Consider the following 17,989-nt stretch of genomic DNA (forward strand, 5'->3'; position numbering starts at 1 on the left):
CGTTGGAACCTGCGGATGTACGTTTTTCTTTTTTTTTCCTTTTATTTCCGTTACGACGCGACGCGACACGACGCGGTGACAGTGCACCGCCAAAATAGCCACCTCCGGCAATCGTACGATAAACACTGCTTAGTCCATTCGCTCTTCCCTTCTCTCTTCTCTTATCTGTCCTCCTTTCTACCCGCTTCGCGGCAGAACAGGACATCGGCGAAAGCTGCATCTTCCTTACTGTACGCGCACAGGGAAGATGGATAAAACGTGCGAGTGTTATTCTGAATTAGACGTAGCTGTGTATAAGTGTATGCACGAACACACGCTTTGCCAATCGGGGGCTCCTGTGCTGTAGAGTTTTGAAAGATAAGGGGGAAAGGATTGCCGACCTGTAACGAACTGTAATCAATCGCAATCGACCGTAATCAACCGTTTTCGTTTTGCCAGCTATGGATTTAGTGGCGATATTATCGAGCGTCCCAAGCTCGCCAATCGACAGTTCGGCGAGTTTTCAATGGAATTAAGTTGGATTGCCGGTTCGCTAGAAATATGGAAAGGATCCCTGTTCGTATGCCGCGGCGCGCTATCCTCCAGATTGATTTAATTTAAGGTTTTATTGGAAAGTGAAGTACCTACTGGCTCGACACTGCAGCTGCTCCGGACTCGATAGATAAACGATTCTTTGGCGAATCTTGTCCGTTAGCGAGCGCTTCTAATTACGATGGAGGGCTTGGGGGGGGGGGAGGGGGAAAAAAGCGGAATCTCTGTGGGGTTGTTGGAGCGAAGGAGTTATTGTTTAATTTTAGCCGAGGAAACTGTCGACAGACTTCGGCATCGGGAAGAAGACTCGAGTGGCTTCGGTACACTGAAATTTTCTAGGTGGGTAAGACTTTATGGCAACAGGCATCATAAAATGGATACAAAGAGGCTATATTGCCTCGTGTATGAGGGCGTGGAAGCCCGGGCGGAGACGTGAATCTGCATATGGAACGCGCATTAAGTAGTTTCTTCGGCGTTTAATTTAATACCGCGGCCACAATGGGCCAGACTGCGAGACGACGAAACGCTTAACGCTTAACGCCCAACGCTCAACGCCTCCCTTGTATGAACGGAGCTTTACACGTCCCGCAGTTTCAGCGTCTATTCGCGCTCGCTCGACGATCCCCGGCGCTATGAACCGGCGCGACGCACGATACTCTGACATCACCTGAGATTCTGATTATTCCGGAACGACGTTGATTTCCACGTTAATACGCTGCGACGCTGAACGCGGGGCCGTATCTGGAGTCTATTTATCCTCGGACGAGGAAACACGGTTTCGCTTACTTCCTCGCCTGTACGTATGTGTGCGGGGGCGTAGGTACACACGGAAGGCGTACACTGCCGATTCGACAGCGAGCCACTTGAGTTGGAAATTTCCTAGCGGAGGCAATAGAAGACACGCGAATGTGTAAAACGAGCAGAGATGGAAAGGAGCGCGGCCGAGCGAGTCTCTTCTCGTTATTCCTCCAGCTCGATTCCTTCTTATCGCACGGTCTCTCGCGTTCCCCGTGATCGAAAGAGCACCATTATTTTTATCTACCTTTCATTTAAGTACCTCCTTCTGTACGTGTAATCGTTACATTCGTCTGCTCCTCGTACGTTTCCGACGTATCTCAGGCAGCCGCCCTTCTCTCTCTCTCTCTCTCTCTCTCTTCCGGTTCCGCTTGTTTCTCGTACCGGCCAAAGGGGGCAAGTTGCTCGTGCGCTCCTGTACGCTCGTGTGCTCGTATCGCTCCTCGAGAAATCGAGAATCCGAGAATCGATAGGACCTCGAAGCTACAGCTCACCGCCCAGATACACTTGCATCGCCATCGCTGCAAACATTTTTCGATGATAGGCGTTAGCTGCGCGATTTTCTGGAAAGTTCCCTTGACGCGCCAAAGGGTCTGGCGGAGCGTCAGGGGTTTCGAAACGGCGCGGCTCTCTGCTGTATGAAGAGAAACAAAAGCGGAAGAGACACTCGTAACGGGGACGATGGGGGTTAGTCGGCCGTCGACACGAGGGGCCGTCTTGCGCGAACGATTGCGACGGCAGAGGAAAACCGTCGACGCGACGTATCCAAGGTGCCACCTTGACTCGAAGACAGCTCCGAGGGAAGAGAGGCAAGTTCTCCAGTTGGCGAAGCGGCGAACGGGGGGGTGCGAGGCGGAACAGGAGGAAAAAGGAAGGCAAGGATAGAGGAGAAAAAGAAGACGCAGCTGGCAGACAGGGGTAGCAGAGAGCAGGCTAGCTTCATTTCTTCGTAACTCGGCGCGACAGTCGAGAGAAAAATTGGTTCTACCCTCGGTCGGGTCGGGAAGGTGCGAAGGATTCGTGCGAGGGGCCGCTGTCTGGTATACGAGGGTTGGCTACACCCTCTAATATCTTATGATTTAGTGTTGGATGCAACGACGCAGTTTAAACGCCAGCGTTATAAGACCTTACGAACCGATACTCTTACGAAATTAAACTTTTCGCTTGGCTCCTCTACTCCGTTCTCCTCGTATTTTTTCTGCTTGTCGCGTACGGATTTCCTCGCCTTCATCCCGGTTCTTTCGACGGAACAAAGCCGCTCGTTACTCTTCGGGGGCGCATCGAAGTCGGTGCAGAGTACAGGAGGCGTGTGTTTCGTTGAAAATTCGTTAGTCGTCCGACACTAACTAAGCGGGTTGAATAAGCTAGCGGGCGTTGGCTCCCTTAGTCAGAAGTGGAGGACGGATTGTCTTAAAAAAAAAAATAAATAAAAAAAGGGGTGGGAGCGGACGAGTAGAGCCGTTTGTCAGTTGGCGTGCGTCCATTAGGGGTGAAAAATCGAGCAGCAGCTCGGCCATAAACAAACAAAATTATACTAGCCCGACAGTGCCTCCCCTCGACCCTTCCAAAGTCCATGCGTGTCGCGTCTACATCGTGACGTGTAGCTTTCACTTGAGTCGCAGGCTGCGCTCATCGTCTTCGCACTTTGGTCAAACGATCCTAAGATTTTGCGTTGGATATTTCTCTGCAGAAGGAAGCACCTACGAGCGATTCGGTGCGTTTGAAAAATACCGCCCCGTTGCCCTTTAATAGCGTAGCAAAGTACATTTATACAAAGCGGACTACGGTCTATCGTGCCCCTCTTATAAGAACGTTTCTGCGATAGGTAGTCAGGGAGCGTTTCGCCGTGCAAATGAACTGCGTGCTGCGACTCTAAACGATTTGATCTCTACCGGTAGCTGCTCTAATTGATATACCGCTCTAGTACTAATTATCTTCGTATACCTTGCGACCGCGATCCGCTGTTACCAGCAGAAAACCCGCGACCACTTCATTACTCGATTTGCGGAGTTCTACTCCAGTTATTCCGAGGGCGGGTCGAAAAATGAAATTATCCAGTGATTCGATCGAAAGTACGCGCGCCAGCAAACTCCACTTGCGTGAAATCTGCGAGCCCCACCCTTTGCCTGTGTCGTTAAAAATTCACCTTCGTGTTTGTTGTTCGTCTCGGTACTAGCGGCGGAACGCGAGCAGAGTAGATTGAATTAAAATACGTCGTTGTCGTGTCGTTTTTAATGCTATTAGCGAGTTGCTCGAAGGCAATGTTTTCGTACAAATACCGGCAATACAATTCTCGACAGACTCTCCAGACAATTTTCCAGATTTTCCAGATTTTTAAGCGCGTAGGAAGTTGGTTGCAGAAGGACTTGCTGCCCCGCACCACCGCGGCGCCGGGTACTCGATGGTCCAATCCCAAGGCGTCCATTTATACGCGCCCCAGGGGAAGTTTCTTCCGTGACGGATTTTGCGGTTGCAGAAAGGGACGGGAGGATCGGAGGATGCTAAACCGGGATGGACGCTCCTAGAGATTAGCATGTTTAGATACCACTCACGGCTGATACCTCGTGCAGCCGAATTAATGCCAGTACCTCGATCCATTTCGATATCCATATATGTATGTATGTATGTATCGAGGACGGAGAATACGGTCGGGCGACGATTCTACAAGAACTTCCAGGGGGGGGGGGGACTTTATGGAAATTATGTTGGTCGCCCTTAGTGCGTGCCGATGAATTTTCTTACTCCGCGTTTCAGCCTTCGAGTTGTGCGATACGCAGCTGTGTTAGATATCCGGGCTGTGCGCAGAACGATGCGACGGCTTCGCGAGAATATGATAGACGGAAAGCGGGAGGAAGTTGATCGGCAAGTACTGGCAAGATAATCCTACCAGGGGATGGAAATTTCGAAGGCAGAAACTCTGATTCGTCTAATATAAGCGACGGGTCTACCGTAGGCAATCAAAAAAGGATCGTATAACCTTCGAAGATGGAGATTCTGGAGATGCTGGAGATTCTGGGGAATCATGTTCCCCCTTCCAGACTTTAAGTTACAGCTTAGATACGAAAGACGGTCCGTGTTAGACGCTGGGATTGATCGTAGCTATGAGCGTGTGATTTATCTTTCGCCCTCTCTCGCCCACGCGTTTTCCTTTTTTTTTTCCATCCATTTTCCATTGTGGGAAGTGTTGAAAATTCGTCGGTTGCGACGCGTGCGTTTTCGCCGATGGAAGGTAGGTTGAATCTCGCAAGCGGCACTAAAAACGAACGTTTCGTTAAGAAAGTTATAAAATTAAAGTTACCGTTCCGCGAACGGCTTTCCCTCCCTTTATACAGACACTTGGCTTCCATTTAATTAACCGCGGGTCTTAAATCACGTTTGGATATTAAAAACTTTGCACCCTCGACGTTCGAAGACCAAAGTAATTTTCCTCGTTCCTCCCCACCGGCTTCCCATTTTCGTGGAACGAGGTAACGTTTCCGAAGAAGTAGTTGTTGCCGTCGCGTCGCAGTGAAAGTAGTCGGCGTAAGTCTCGGCCGGGCTGATGGATTTCAGTGGAATAGGACGTCGCTGGTCGGCCACCGTCTCGGATCCCGGTGCCGTGTGAAAATCAACGTTTTCACGTCGGCTCTCGTCGTGCCGAGGCTTACGCGCGTGCAAGTTGACTAACCGAGCAACAGGCAGTCGTGACACACATAAATCCCAACTAGGCGGCGGCGAGTGGGGCCGCGGCCTGGCCGTCGCGTCGTGTCAGCTTTTTAGAAGAGACTAAAGGATAGAACGTAAGTAAGAAGAGGTTTTCCGAGCTGCGGACGGCGTTACTTGAACGAAGCTGAGCCGTGAGCGGTGACTACGGCAAAGAGTGTACACTCTCGGCCAGTTTCTCGCCGGTTGAATACAGTTGATGACGATTAGTTTGCTAGTGCACCGGTGAAATATCGCCTCGCGTTGCCTAAAGTTGTGATGCAGCAATCAAGAGAGAACTGGGGTGCGCTCGGTGGCGGTCGGAGGAGCAACAAGGTTGGCGAACATTTTTGCAGCTCATTCGTGCCCAAAAAGTATTGGCCGACAATGACGGCGCGTCTCGTTCGCGGAGCCGTCAAAACTTTCCACTTTCAAGCTAGGCAAAGTGTTGACCGAGCCGCGCTCGTTCTTCCAACCACCGCTTTTGCCCTCCCGCAGACTATACTTTACCGCGCAGCCTCTGTCTCGATGTAACTTATATTTAATTACTGTCGGTAATATATTAGATTTAAAGAGTTTTCGCGTAAAATATCGCAACATTAAGAAAACCTCGGCGCCTTCACCGCGACCAGGCGACCGATGAAAATGATTTAGCTTTCATGAATTCTTTAAGGCCACTGGTCTTACGGCACGACTAGAAAGTCTCCAAGTTACAGTCACCGCGCCACCGCTTGTATTCCGGCTCTTTCTCTCGCTCCTTTCTTTCCTCTCCATTCTCCTTCTCCCCTTCCCCCCATCTTTATCATACCGCGACAGAGGCTTAGAGCGACGGTCTCTTAAATTCACGCGATCGTTCCCACCCTCGACCAGTAGTGTTTTCTTTTTTCCCCACCCCTTTCATCGAACAGTTAATAAAGCTTTTGAAATTTATCGCATTTTTTTTTTGTCCGCGCTTCGTTTTGTAATCTGTTTGCCTTTCATAACTCGTCGAGTGGCCCGTCATTCTTGGTCTCTTGGCGGTTCGCTCGCCTCGCCGACCTATTCGTTCCCAACGAGTTCCCGGATTCCGAGCGACCTCGTAAAATTCAATCGTCGCGGAAACTTTTGAAACGAACGGTTCTGCCGCGATGCAAGGCACGAGACATTACCATTCTTCTTGTACGCATAAATTGCTTTTTAATACGGTACCTCTCGTCGTATCGGCTTAAGTGGATCCTCTCTGCAAGTTGACCCGGAATGAAAGAGGAAACGAGAGAGGGAAGCGTAATCTTTTCCGATTTACGTCTCGCAACAAGATTTCTCATGCTTCAGAAGGGAAACGTATCGCGAGTCGTAAACTCGCGCCGTTCCTTCGATAAACTCGCCCTCAATGGGATTCGGTTTCACACGGCTCGTCCCCTACTTTCCCAACTTCCTCGTTCCCCTTTTCAGCTTGTCGCTGGAAAAACTACTCCCAACGAGTTGGGCAAATGTACGAGGGCACAAACGATTTTCTTTCGATCGCTGATTGTTTCTTCCCTGCGCCCGTGGTCGGCGGACTCGCGCGGTTGATTGAAATGGAGTCAACAGCCGGAGTAATCAGCTCATCCGCTTCGTTCTCGTGTTCGCCGCGCCCGCGCGTCAGTGTTGGTGGCCAGAAAAGATTTCTGGGCTAGTAGCTGGAGCTTTTCACCGCGGGCTCAATAGCCGAATGTGCTTATCGTTGAAACGTGAGCATCAATGAGCCCTGAATACGGGGGGGGGGGATGAAAACATTTAGTAACGCTGCATTTTCATTAAACGAGAGGTTAATAACTGTTGTGTGAATAGAGACCACGCGATCCTTGCACGCTTAGCCTTCGCGCGCTATTCGACGGAATCAGTTTCCCACTCACTGTTAATTCGTTCTTCATGAGAAACGTCGGGCGTATAATCAACGCGATAGGAGGGTGCAGATAGAATGGTGAAAGACGACGAAACAGCCCGAAGGCTTATGTATTGTCCCCTCGATCTATACGAAACGACGCTTAAACGTCGGATCAGCGACCATATGGGTTGAGTCAGGCCACATCTCGGTGGTGTGTACGGTTGGTCGATCATCGTAGAAATCTTAACAAACGTCTCCGTACACTGATTGCAAATCCACCAGGAAGAAGCGGTAGTTTGTGAAAGTGAGTTACACTCCAGAAGCCCAAATTTCCATCTTTCTCGCTCTTTCCACCATTCTTTTATGCATTCAGCGATTCACTCATTCGGCGCGAAACAGTACTGACGAGGTTAGCAGGAAAAAGCGCACAGTTACTTAGTCGACCAGCAGACTTTGACGAAGAAGAGCCTTACAGTTATAATGCACTGCTACCAATAGCAATATGCACCTACTTTCCTCAAGCGCGTTTCGTTGCCTGTGTAAGAATTTAATTGCGAATGTTTTTCATCGGCGTTACTTGTTAGAGCAGCTTAACGACGACGCGGATGCCGCATAATGGGGTCCCCCGTTATTCTATCGTGCGGTAGCAAAGTTGCTCCGTTTTACGTCGAGCATTATGCTGCCACTTTCTTCTTTGCATTCGACATTGTTTCGCCTTGAGAAGAGGAAGAAAAAAATAATAACGCAGAGTGCTCCTTCTAAGTAGTCGCAATGACACGGTGCCTGTCGCCCACCTTTCGTCCAATGAATATTTTTCGCCACCGGCCTAGGTTCGAAGATGAATCTGATCGAATTGTTTTTTCGTCGGTGTCTGGCGGATTTCGTCGAGGACAGTTTCACAGTAATCCAAATGGCCAGTGTCCGATGAAAAATGCAGAATTGGCGTGGGATATCGTTCGATGGAACAATTCCATTAGAGTTTTCGCCTGGGAGCGGCTGACAAGGGATACGGGTTGGAATGGAGGTGGGACGGGATAAATAAAACGAGAAAGGAAGAGTAGAGGAGAACGGCAGAGGGGTCGGCAGGGGAGGCGGGTGGGAACATTTTTGGAAAATAGTTTGAAAAGCCCTGGTGGCCGGTTGAATGGTATATAGTGACATCTCGAACGGCTGCGGAGAGGCTTGACTTCTATCCGAAACTTCACGCTCATCCTCCCTAGTTGCCTTCTACTTGCCACTGGACGTTCACTCGGACAAATTGTCCACGGGGTTTTTCCTCGCATGTGCGGCTTCGGAGCAATGTACATACGTAACTATGTACCCACATATGTACAACTCAGCTCCGTCTCGCCTGGACCCTGGGCGGATGTTGCGTCGATTAAGACGCAAGAGCGAAAGTAGGTAAAATGCGAAAAAGTGGCCTGCGCCTTTCTGCGGGGGAGTGCCTTTACCGGTGCCGGTGTCTAGCAGATGGAACCGTTCACGAATGAAATTCTAATTAGTGGCTGTTCTTGCTAACCGCTGGGCACGAGGCAGGCGTAACGAGGCGTGTCGCGAAATAAAAGTACCGCTGGCCTTTTTCGCGCTGCGGAATGGACTACCTTTAACCGATAAAATTCGTGTCGTCGCTAAGCTTAGCGTGCACCGGCGATGTTGCGTTGTGATGTTATAATGGGTTAATGACCGCTCGGTGAGCAGAGGTGTGCGCCAGGCGCCAGCACACACGCTTATTGTTTATGCTATGAATAGTTTAATCCGTATCGTTGTTCGTTGCCGCCTGGCAGCTATCTTTTGGCGAAGCACGCCAAAACGAGGATGCACGGTATTTGGGGAGCTGTGAAAGCGTATAATACATGCGACGCGTTCGTGGCAAGTATCAAGAGAAAATAAGGGAGGCCGGCACTATTCGAATAAGCAAATATTGTAAATTGCTGGATAGAGAAGTAAATCGGCTTGACTCTGGCGAAACCAAGCACGCGGAGCTGGACTGCGGTTTGGGCAAAAAGGCGGTTATTGATCTTGCGGGAAGTGCAAAACCTGGACAGCTGCGAAATTCATAAATAAAGCGGCAGGAAAGCACGAAGTTGGACAGAAGGTTTATTTTTTTTTTTACTCCAAAACAGCTAAATGGAAGCGCACAGAAAAAATTTCTTTCGAAAAATTTCTGTGAGGGAGATAGAAGGTTTCGTTTGTAAATACGACCGAGCGTTAGCGTATCATATTTTTTCGTTCGCCCGATAACAGCATTTTTGGCGCGTTTATTCCTTGTGCGAGAAGTAGCCCCGATACTTTGTTTACAGCGGCGGTTGTTTAAATAGCGATTGCTTTTTGCAAGAGGTTAGGGCCGTTACGTGGGCACTGATGCAGAGAACGAAACGGCACTATTAAACTATTTCAGAGCCGAGTTGTAAATATGTATACGTCGAAGTAATATGTACACGGTAAAACGGATAAGAATTGCTTCGCTTCCAGATTCTCTGATATGTACTTAAGGGGACTAGGCAGTCGAAAAATCGATTTTTTGTATTGTATTTTCCGGAAGTATTATCTTCTCTGAATAAAATGCCGCTTGGTTTATATTAAAATTCGCAAAATTGTAGATTTCGCAGCTAAAAAGGTCAAGCGGCAACCTAAAGCGTCGCTTTTGCCCAGGAGCTTTAAACGCGTTTTTCTCGAATCTTTTTTTCTTCTGGTTTTCGGCTTTTGCGAATGAACGGAGGTTCAGATCGACTTGAAAAAATCACAGAATGTGTAAAACATGCGCCATTTCGCGCCAAACCTCTGATATGGTACGTAAAAATTCTAGATTTTCATCAAAAAAGTAAAAAGTCGTGGATTTTTAGTAGTGCGCAAACACGACCTAAAAATCCACGACTTTTTACTTTTTTGATGAAAATCTCGAATTTTTACGGACCATATCAGAGGTTTGGCGCGAAATGGCGCATGTTTTACACATTCTGTAACTTTTTCAAGTCGATCTGAACCTCCGTTCATTCGCAAAAAGCCGAAAACCAAAAGAAAAAAAAATCGAGAAAAAGGGGTTTAAAGCTCCTGGGCAAAGGCGATGTTTGACCTTTTCAGCTGCCAAATCTACAAATTTGCGAATTTTAATATAATCTAAGCGGCATTTTATTCAGAAAAAATAATACTTTCGGAAAATGCTATGAAAAAAATCGATTTTTCGACTGCCTAGTCGCCTTAAGTAGTTTGTCCGCTCGCAGTCGCCTCGGTTCGAAAAGTTTTCATGGTAAAATCTGCGTCGCCGTGGATCGTCGATTTTTCTCCATTTCCTCACCTCTCTTCGACTCTCGTCGCCGGGTTTCATCGAGTCTTCAACTTTCTCGGCTCGGTTCAGACAGGTAGAAGGATAGCTATGAAGAGAATCGGATCCAGATGCTGCGTCGACGTTCTCCGAGGTGATTCGAAGGGAAATATTGAGGTTACGACCCAAGAAGGAGCCGGGAAAAGGAAAAAGCACGGCCGAACTGGCATGCGTCGAAACGACGCGACGCGACGCAACCGGAGAGCGTTCGTCGAGTGTCGCCTCGCGAGTCGCGACTCGTAGCAGCCGTTGTTGTCTGCATTTCCGAGGCTCTAACGGTGGATACGAGAGGCCTTCAAAAACTTTTAATTAATACAGATGACGAGTACACAAAGCCTCGACCGAGCAAAGAATTTCGGGACAAAGGAAAGAGAAGAGTATTGTTGTCGGGTCTTGTTACGAGTGACACGTTGAGACGAGAGAACGAGATGGTGACGAGACGCGGAGAGGGGCGCGAGAAAAGGGGGCAGATGAAAGGAGAAAGGGGAGTAGAGATAAAAAGGCGTAAGTAGAAAGAAAACGAGGAGTAACGCGTAGGAAGAGGGAAAGGGGCGAGCCTCCACTTCGGTATCATCCACTTCCCTTTACTACCACTTGTGCGTTCCGTCTTTTCACGCGACAAGGAAACGCGTAAACAAGAGAGATCTTGCTGCGTTACGGCCGACACGCGTTCGTCGTCGTTGCTTTAACATTCCTATCCCACCGATTCCGCCGATGCAACAGCAGCGGGGTGTTACGGAAACGGATATTAAACATCGCTTCGGCACTTGTACCGCTTTTGCTCGAGCTCGTGCCAAAAGCAGCAAACTTTTAAACGGCCGCGGCCGATCTGCGAGACTGACGCCAGATTTTAATTAGTCTTTTCGACGGTCACGAGAAACCGTCAGAGTGCAGTGAAATTTTCATTCCTCTGCTCAACTTGCCTGGATCCTCGAAACTCTAATAACCACGCAATTATACTACCACTTAATTGCTTAGCGGGGAGAAATTCAATGAAACGACCTTATCACCCCTCGTCTTCGCCTTGGTCCCTCCAACGTCGCGGATCCTAGCGTTAAAAGTGTCGGTTACTGTTGTTTCCTCACAGATTCCGTTCTCGGGGAGGCCAAGCGGTGGCAGGATCGGTAGCGAAAGAGGGTACGGATATCGATCTCTGGTTGCTGGTAAACTGAAAGCCAAATGCGCGAGGAAGGGAGCGATGAAAGGGTAGAGCCTAGAGATTCGTGTTAGATTGTTTGTTGGCGAAACCGTTGGCACGTGTACGGTTGCGCATCCGACGTAGCATGTTGCAATCGACTGATTGGAAATGCGCGTAGATTCAAGCAGGAGCAGAGTTACAGGATCGCGGAGATACCCACTCCGAACTGGGTTAAAAGCATCCGCTTGCGCGTTACGCTGCTTTCTATTCGATCCTCCGGTTTCGTTTCCCCGAACCTTCTCCTTCTTTCCAAACTTCGGTCGAATGGAAATATCATGCGTAGAAGAAAGCCACTTAGGTACCTACCCATAGAGTGCGAAATGACCAGTGAACTGGCGATCGATTACCGTCAATCACCTCGTCGCTCCGCATCGGATCTTCGATCGAGCCACGGTGTATAATACGAACGCGAAGAGAATCCGTCGTTTCGACGCACGCGAGGGAGGCAGTGGATGGTATGCACATGGACTTTGAACTTGCAGCCAGCAGCGCAATGTTACTACTACTCGCTTTGATCGGTGATTTACCATCTACCACCCCCGTAACTCACGTGTTAGGGATCATTAAGATGCCGATTTAATCTGTTTTCCGAGGCCAGCATCGGACTCTCTTTTGTTCGTGCGGACAGCCTGGAAACTTGGGACTGCGTCGCCGTCGGTCCGTATTGGTCCGTCTCGGTCTGTCCCGCAATGATGGTACGGCGCTGGGCGGCGCGTTTCCTTTGCCACTGACAATTGGATTCCCCGCGCTACTCCCGTCGAGTTACAGATTTTTCCTTTCCGCGAAAATTTCCTTACCGTTGCCTTTGACAGGAGATACTCGTCCCGTACCCTTCAGCCCGATCCTTCTACATCTTTGGTCTCTTTCGTTCGTTTTCTCATCCTCCGTTTGGGTCTCGAGACGCGACGTTTCTAAGTACCAACCGTGGAGGAAGGTTCGTTACCGGCTATCCCCGTCTCTTTGCTCTCTCTCTCTCTCTCTCTCCCTTCCTTTCTGCCCTCCCGAGCATCCCGCGAAATCAGCTTTTCTTTGAATCACCGTCGAAGGAAGAGAACACCACGCGCCGGAGTAGATTTCTCGATCGGAGTGGGCGCGAAAGCCGGCAGATACGCGAATTATTTACGGACCAGTGTCGCGACATTTCTCCCTTCTTACCTTCTGCCCTGTCCCGTTCTTTTCTTGCCGGATCGATTTGCACGCGGAGCCTTCCCGATCGATTTACATCGTGCGACACGATTAGCCGCGGTACCCGACGATGGTCGACGATGGGTCGCAATTATCATTTCGAACGTAATAGGTATCGGTCGGGAAGACGATACGGCTCTCCGGTTACTAGTTGCCAGTGCAATTACGTAGCATTCGGCTAATTAAATCGACCCGCTCGAGCACAACGAGACTGTGACTTTTAAACTGCTTTCGTTCTCGCAGCGTGGTTCTGCGAGTTTCGTGCGCGAGCCGCGTCTTGATTTTTACCTGGTTTCGTGATCGCGGCTATTAAATGCGAAATAGTGGGACTCAAATCTTTGCCGCTTTCCTACTCGTTTCTCGCGTCCACGCGCATGATTACCGTGAATTTACTGCGTAATAAAACGCGATCGCTCGAAACGTTATCCGAAGGCGTTACTTTCCCAGCGTGGAAATAAATTCTGTTTAATCGTTGTCAGGTGGAAAGCGTCACGGTACTTGGGGAGTCGAGTTGATCAGCTTGACGAGTTCCCCCCCCTTCCCTCGAAACCCTGCCCCAAATCACATATTTTTTTTGCAACAGCAGTTATTCTCGTTGGCTTCGCTGCGATTAATGCGCGTTCGATGGAGAGTCGCTTGTTGCGAACGAAACCCCTCGTTACATCGACAAACGAGCCGCAGGTACAGAGAATAATTTATCCTCACGCTGAATCGAACGGAGAAGTTTAACGAATTGTTCGACGCTAAATTATATTTAAACCAGTGGAGGAGTGGTTAATTGAAACGCGCGTAATTTACTCTCAAAGACTGACGCGTACCGCGACGATCTCACCCCGCGCGACCCCGACGGCTTGGTTTTTCATATATTCGCATGCCAGGGATTTGCAGCAAACGGCACGGTTGTTGTTATTATTATTATTCTATCGGATCCGGTCCGTATTGACCAGGCGGTTCTATTTAGCGAATAAACACCAAAGTGCATCGACAACGACCGAGACAAATTCACTTTTACCACGGTCACAGTTACCGCGCCCGGTATATCGTATCTACTTATCACGGGTGTGTATCAACGCGACGCGACGATCAACTAATTAACAAACCGGACCAAACTGGTGTCAACATTAATCGCGGAAACGGTCCCCGATGTTCTACTAAATAGTCGGCGTAAAACGAGCTCGATTTATAATTTACAAGCACAAGCTGTAACACTGAATGCGCCAAGTGGATTCCATCGGCTTTGCAGTTTGCACGACGCCGCGAAAGGTGGTCGAGGGAAGATTTTTCCGTGAAAAAAAAAAAAAAATTTGAATTTCGCCAGCCAACGCTGGCGGACCGGGGTGCTGCTCGGAGGCAAACGATGGGAAGGCGAGGAGAAAACCAGGAGGACGCGATGGGAGGAATACGAGGAGGGAAGGAGAGAAAAGAAATGGAGGAAGAGAATACGTCACAAGGATAGGGACATTTCCGAGAGTAATTTTCCACTGGGTGGCGCCAAGAAATGTTTATTCATAAGTTACTAGAATGTGCGCGATGTACGATTGTTCCGCGACGTTTTACATGGCCGTTGTCGACGGTACCGCCGTTATCATCGCGCAACGTTCGCCTGCGTGCTCTCCCCCATTTTTTCCCTCAACAGATGCACGGGCGCGGCGCGGGCCGGGGTCGTGCCGTCATTCGCACGTAGTTTGGGCAATTTCAGAGACTGTCGCGACGACTGATTGCGAGCTGCCAGGGATCCCGTGCATTAGGATGAAAGAAAGCCGCGAAATCAATTGTCCCTATTATCGGGATTCGTGATCTGTTATTGTAAATCTGATCCAGCTACCATGCCTCGGTTGAAATCCCTTCGAATCCCACTGTGTGTACGCAGGTATTCCGTACAACTCGCCGACGCGCCCCTTTTCAGTTTCGAAATACGTTGATCCGGATTATAAATTCGTAATTCCGAATAAGCGTATCAGCGTGGAGTTTCGAGGCGAGAGTGAAAAAAACACGGAAAACCTATCGTAAACGTTATCGAGTGACAGGCGTGAATATCAGCGGTGCTTTTCGACGCCGCCGATTTCCATCGGCGAAGCGCATCGCCGACTGGAACAAAGCTTCGTCGTTATCGGCCTTGTATTTCTATGACGGTCGCTCGTAAAACAGGATACTCGGGAGGGTGAGTTTAGTTACACGCGAGATGCAAGCAAAGAACGGACTCGACTTTCCCTACTGCCCTCCCCTCTGCAGCCCGATATTCCCTACCACCGATCTCACTTCCCGCACATCTCGATCTATCTTCTCGTTTTAATTCAACCCTTCCGCCGCCCGTTCGAGAACTGCGTTTCCCCTCGCATACTTATTCTTAGCCCGACTCTCATCTTTTGTCTGGAACAGAGGGAGAGTAGGTGGATTTTCCGATGGAAGAATAGAAACGAGTTGCCGCGGTGCAAGGTAGCTACCGAAGGATTTATCATCGAGTTTCGGCGCGCCGGTCACGATATTCAGTTAAATTACGCGGGCTTTGGATTTTTTTTCTTTTAAAACTGCCCTTCGTAGCTCGTCGTCTGTTGATTTTTCCAATCTCACAATTATTAAGCGAGTCACCTGGATCCGACTGCATTTCGAAAGTGTCGCGCTCTTCGAGCTTGAGTTACCGTATTAACTAAGTAATTGTTTCGCGTTCTCTTACCTCCAACGACACGGCCGCTAATGGTCAAGTTACTGTAATATTAAGCGGTAGCGATTAATCGCACGAGTCTACAACGTCTTAACGTTGCGATGGCTATGCGGTGCTAATTTAATTACCATCGACGCTGCTGCCCATCGTGGCGTTACACTTTTCCTCGTCCGCTCGCTCGCCAAGTTGTAACGGATAGTGTAAACGAAAAGGGTGGCTGGCGTTCTGGGTGTTATTAAAAAATTAGAGGTGGTCGATAATATAATCGGAGGCGAAAGTAACGACGGTCCGCCCGTTGAACGCGGCCTTTGCTCGACAAGTAACTGGGGGTACGGTGCTTTACCGAGTATACCGACACGCTCGCAGATGCGCATCGAATATTCCAGCTGCGAATTGGTGTATATAAGCACTTTGCTAGACGAATGACGACTAAATAGACCAGAGAATGACGAGAGTTGTTACTAAACCAATGAATACAACCGCGAACGAACTCGATTATTCCCTCTAACATCGTAAATATCAATCGATCCCTCTTACAACCGATATCGTGTCGACTCTAAATTCGAGTATCGAGCACGGTTTTCGAACGCTGCTGGTGGCTGAGCGGGCTGGGAAGGACTCTGTTGACGGTGATCCAGACAAGGAGTGGTCAATAATAAAGGAAGGAGAAATGTCAAGTGTTGTAACAAGTAGACACGCTTGACCACTTACCGGTTCGAAAAGAGTATCGCGTTGCCGGGGAGGGTTTCTTCGTCGGATGGAAAAGCTCGTCGTACTCCCAGGGGCCTTCCAAGATCCATGGTTGGACGACCAAAGACCCGAGTCGCGCGTCGAGGCAGAAGAAAGAAAGGACCGACCAGGGGCGCAAGCGTCGAAGATCGCGTCCCGAGACGGATCGACTTACGAGAGCCGAGACTTTCTTCCTGGCGTAAGTCCCCTCGGCTGGCAGGTGTATACATATTTGCGCGCAACGCGGTCACCATGGTCGCTTTGTGTCGCGTTCTTCCGCGGATCGTTTCTCGTTTCTTCTTTCTATTTTCCGCGTCCCGGTACCACCCTCGTGGTCGCCGCGGACACCACCGTCCCTGGGAGTACCACGCGGACAAACATCGAGCTAGAAACTGCGATACGTCGGCCAGAGTACGGCGGCGGCTCACCCCGGAGGGATCCTCTCGGCCGAGGTGCGCATGCGTCGCGTTTAAACCAGCGCCGAAACCACCCTCTCTGCGCCGCTTTTCTCCGTTTCCTTCTTCTTTTCTCTCCTATCTTCCGTTCCTCTCTCTCTCGCTCTCTAGTTCGCTCATTCTCTCTACTCTCCGTTCGTTTTCACGGGTCTTCGTTAAAACCACGGTGACTATTGTTCGGAGCAACAAGAAATCGAGTGGCACGGTTGTTGGTCAGGAGACGAGATACCACCCTGATAACGAAAGCGATTATTAAACGGCGCAAAGCACATATTCCAGTGTCTACTGCAACGAGTTCAAAGTGTCCGGTGGAGAATGTAGAAGTTGTTGGAAAGGATGGACAACGGTGGCGCGAATTTGTAGGCGTTTCGTGGTCAGATCGCCGAGTGCCAGAGGGGATGACGCGCTTGCGCCAAGTTCGACGGTAGGCCGCGAGGGGGTTTCGTGGCGGGGTATGGGGGTGAGTCAGTCAAGCCGCAGCGCGCGTTCAGAAAAGTACCCCCGAACGTGGCCTCGTATTTTCGCGAGATATTTTGCAATTTATTTGATATAAATATCGCGAGTTCGCTGCAAGCTTCGCACGTGCTCTAACCGATCCCGCCTGTGTTCGTTCCCGTCGAATGGATTAGTGTCACGACCAAGGAAACGCCGAACACGGAGAATCCCAGTTTTACAGCGCACAGTAGCATTTCGCGACGTAAGAGTTTCACTGCAGGCAAATAAGAGCATTTAGAAGCAGAAGTGCCGAGCAAGAGATCGGGAAAGCCAGCAGCATCGCCACTCGCGAAACGTGCACCGAGCCGTTTAACCCGATCATAACCCATCGGGAATCCCCCCGAAGATTTTGCGGGAAGACGAAGGAAGACTAGACGCAAACGAGTCAAGTGACCGGAAAAATAGGTGACCTTACTTTAAGCATGATACGGTCGGAAAGAAAAAGGACGCGGGAAGGGAGAAGGTTCACTGTAGGACTCGCAGCGCTTTGAAGCTGGCTAAAGTTGCAGCCATCGGACCCTGAAACTTCCCTATCCGACTCGTTCATAGTTTACCGCGAATCTGGTCGACTTTTTAAGGCGTAACCGTCCCGACCTTCTCTCGTACATCCGACAATCTCAAGGATCCAAGTGTGACAGTGCATCGACAAAGGACTCGATTGGATCGAACAATAAGTACTTGTGCCGCGGAGTTGGGAAAGCAACGAAGGAAGGAAGCGAAAGCGAAATATCGAGGGGGGCAGAATGAAGGGAGACGTGGTTAATCGCGAGTCTAATGAAAGGGAAGGACGAGGACCAAACGCGACCAGTGGGAAGATGTAACCGAAGGTACCTGCCGGAAGTCGGGTCGACGTTTCGACGAGCCTCTAGACCCCAGAAGGTTTTACCTATCGGGCGGAGAACCGAGCAAGATATGGGATGGTCGTGGAATCATCGAAAGAAAGAGTCGAGGTAAACATTTGGAGGCCATCGAGGAGGCTGCGGAAGAGAACGGTATGCTGAGAGATTTGCGAAAGCAGGCAGACGCGTGTTTTCCACCTCTTTTTCCATCTGCTCCGATACGTCTTATCAATGTACGCCGTTGGACTCGC

General features: G+C 49.7%; 1 protein-coding gene and 1 long non-coding RNA gene across 7 annotated transcripts in view; one reads left to right on the plus strand and one right to left on the minus strand.

Moving 5' to 3' along the window:
• The window catches only part of LOC143375016 (uncharacterized), a 29,502-nt gene extending 12,992 nt beyond the window's left edge, over window positions 1-16,510 (minus strand). Inside the window, exon 1 of the long non-coding RNA XR_013086785.1 lies at window positions 15,932-16,510. This is a non-coding gene — a long non-coding RNA (uncharacterized LOC143375016). The remainder of the gene's footprint in view (window positions 1-15,931) is intronic.
• The window catches only part of Lar (tyrosine-protein phosphatase Lar), a 219,864-nt gene that overhangs the window by 17,162 nt on the left and 184,713 nt on the right, over window positions 1-17,989 (plus strand). The gene's annotated exons all lie outside the window — the stretch shown is intronic.

The sequence above is a fragment of the Andrena cerasifolii genome, chromosome 12, assembly GCF_050908995.1.
Source record: "Andrena cerasifolii isolate SP2316 chromosome 12, iyAndCera1_principal, whole genome shotgun sequence".
Lineage (NCBI taxonomy): Eukaryota > Metazoa > Arthropoda > Insecta > Hymenoptera > Andrenidae > Andrena > Andrena cerasifolii.